The sequence below is a fragment of the Erythrolamprus reginae genome, chromosome Z, assembly GCF_031021105.1.
Source record: "Erythrolamprus reginae isolate rEryReg1 chromosome Z, rEryReg1.hap1, whole genome shotgun sequence".
Lineage (NCBI taxonomy): Eukaryota > Metazoa > Chordata > Lepidosauria > Squamata > Dipsadidae > Erythrolamprus > Erythrolamprus reginae.
The window spans coordinates 110,515,104-110,518,359 of NC_091963.1; positions in this window are offsets into that span (position 1 = coordinate 110,515,104).

A 3,256-nucleotide genomic window follows, 5' to 3' on the forward strand; every position below is an offset into this window, starting at 1 on the left:
CTAAATATGTAATTAATGTACTGGAGTTTACATTGCAAATGAATATAATTTCATTTTATATCAGTTCTGCATTATTCCAGTTCTTTGTTTTAGTCCACCTACTTTTTGGCCTCAGGATGTCAGTTCAAGAACTCACAGTGTTTGGGGGGGAAATGGTTATGCACATCATAATGCCCAAGACAGAATGGAGATATAAATAAAATAATTTTAGTTGAGTCAAATTAGAAAGAACTGTTTGAGGAAAATAATAAAGAATAAAAAGATCTCAGCTGCAGCAAAAATGTGAGCTAAAAGTTCTCAAAATAAGATGTAAACTAGAATATATCTTTTGTTAGTCTCTGCCAGTAGAGGATTCTAAAACCCTTTAGTTTGTGCGTGTGCTCATGCAATGCTTCTGTGCATATGCAGAAGCATTTCGGGAGAGTGGGCGGAGCCTCCCACAGCTGGCGCTACCAGTTCTTAGAACTGGGCTGAACTGGGGGCAGCCCACTGCTGGTCTCTGAGTAATATGCCATTCAATTCTACTTTACAGATTGTGATGTTCTGTCTTATTTAATGTCATTTCAGGTACACATTTACTTAGATATCTTATTTTCCATCCAGGTGCAGAATATTTGATGGACAACTTTCTCCTGTTCTTCCTCTATACAGGGGAGTAAAACTTTCATCAAGTCCAACCCTATCCCAGTCTTCTTCAAGTCTGGATTTAAATTTCAATATGATTCTTGCTGTTAGTTGGGGAGGGGGAGGGTGGATTTATGTTTTCCTCTTACTCACTTTGGAAGTCTCCTGGGCTGAAGAGAACAGGATAAAATATGCCCCATAGATAAGCCGAGAAACAAACTACAGATTTGCCCATTAGGAAATCCCTTTCCTGTGGATGGAGGGATAAAGAAACTCACCGGATGGAAGTTTATGGTTTATAAATAGTTTTTATGGTGCTATTAATATACATGGTATTGTGTCTCATATAAGGCGGGGGAATGCAAAATCTTAGTCAAGGCATGGTGTGTAGTACTGCAAATCTTATTAAGTGAGTGCTAGATAAACTACAGAAAAGATCTCAATGCCACCTACACTGCCTTTCTTTCAATTCCATATTTTCATAATGGTGCATTATTTTAAAATGCACCGTACCATATCTGGGGTAGTCAAAGCAATACAATGCTGTTGGTTCTTAAGATTGCTAGCTTTTAAAAAATTGTTGCCAAATTCTTAAGGGTAGCACGAGGAAAAATGGTAGAATTGGTAGAGTCTACGGAGAATTGGTAGAGTCTATGGAGAGGGGCGGCATACAAATCCAATCAATCAATCAATCAATCAATCAATCAATCAATCAATGATCTGTGCCCGTGTGAATCTGCAAACAGTAACAACCTTTTCTCTTAGGGATCATCTTGGAAAATATGAGGGGGGGGGATCAGCAAGGCTCTAACAGGGGTTATTATTCATCAAAATCATATTAAGAAATTGCTTTATACCGAATTAGACCATTGATTTATCTCTCTAGTGGGTTAGAGAAAGCTATCCACAGCACAGCAGGTGGCAGCACCTAGCTGGTATCAAAAGGCATTGGATGGATCTCTTTACTATGTAGGTGAAGAGATCAGTGGGGATCCTAGGGCTGTAGGCTACAGTGAAAAAAAAATTGAAAATGCATTCCAGAAGGCTGCAATGGCAAACCACTTCTGTGTTGTTGCTGAATAAACAACACGTGGGTGTCCGTGTGAGTTCACCAGGATTTTAATGAGATTTGTTAAAGCTTTATTTTTGCCTTACTGAAGATTTCACTTAGAACTCTGTCTCAGGTATTTAGTATTGTGCTTGGGACTTTCTGCAGATAAAGCAAATGTTCTAGCAGAGAATTAAAGTCCTTCAGCATTACTATACAGATACTTTACTACAGAGCTAGGCAAATCTTTTTGTGGTTTAAGACAACACTGATTAAAAATGATGTGTGTGGGGGGATTGGGGGGGATCCCAAATGTATCTGGGTAGAGTAGTAATGAATTGACATCATGGGGAAGAGAAAATGTAAAATTCCCATCTCCCCTTGGGTGACAGTGAGGGGGGTGTACTTTTTTTTAGAATTTGAGAGGATTAAGTAAAATAGGTAAAGAACAAATTGTAGCACTACCAAGGAGGAACAAGGGGCCACATGATGCTGCCGACTGGCCCACCCTATTCTTAAAACATTGGGGAGTTTTCAGCATAGATTTTTCCTCCTCTGTACCACTTTATATCTTTCCAGTGATTTGATTCATCTTGAAATAAATATATTTGACTCAATTTTGAACAAAATTTTGAATTAAAATCCCCATTTCCTCAATTTTTCATAGGCATCACAATCCTTGGATTGTTTGTTTTATATTCATATCCCAGCATCTCCTTTTTTGCCTATTTGCAACCCTAGAGAGCTACTGCCAATCAATGTTAAACTAAATAAACCAGTGTGAGTTGAATCACAATCTGTTTCCTTTGTTGACTTACCTTTTGGATACTTGCTCTATCCTGGAAATTTTCATGGATACTTTCCCAGTTTGTTCACATTCTTCAACTATCTGGTGCAAAGTTGGTCACAGGACTCCAGAGCGAGGTTTTTAAATTCTCTAAACTGAAGACTCAGGATATTTTTTAGATACCCAAAAGAAACAAACTCAACTATCAATTAAAAGGTTCTTTTCCTTCCATCCCCTATACTACCCATTCTGCAAAACCGTTCTTTGCTTTTCCTTCTGTTTCTTCTTTCTTTGCTTCCTCTGAGTCCGGTAACTTCATCCTTTGCCCAATTGGAACTGGACTAAGCTCAGCTCAAGTGATCTGGGTAGGTCAAAGGTTCACTGCAAAGGTCATAGGGGTCAATGTATAGCCATCCCAGGTCAATAGGCAACAGATCACCCCTCAAATTCTATACCAGGCACTTAAAGAAAACAGAGAAATAGAAGAATCCATTCAAGCTATTAACAGCTTTGTCAATCAAAACAAAGGCATGAGAAATACTAGGGAAAGAATGAAAGAGGAAAGAAAGGAGAAAAGAAGCTAGCCGTACCTTTAGTAGAATGAAAAAGAAGAAGTGCTACCAAAGCATATGCACCTCTTCTGTTCTTATAACCATTTAAAAACTTTAAGAAAATGCACAAAATATCTTGCTAATAATGCATATGTTTCTGTGTCTTAAGAGTTGCCTCATAATGCGTAGAGGCGTTACCTTTATACTTCTAAATTTATAAAGTATTTAGAAATAATACATCCATTA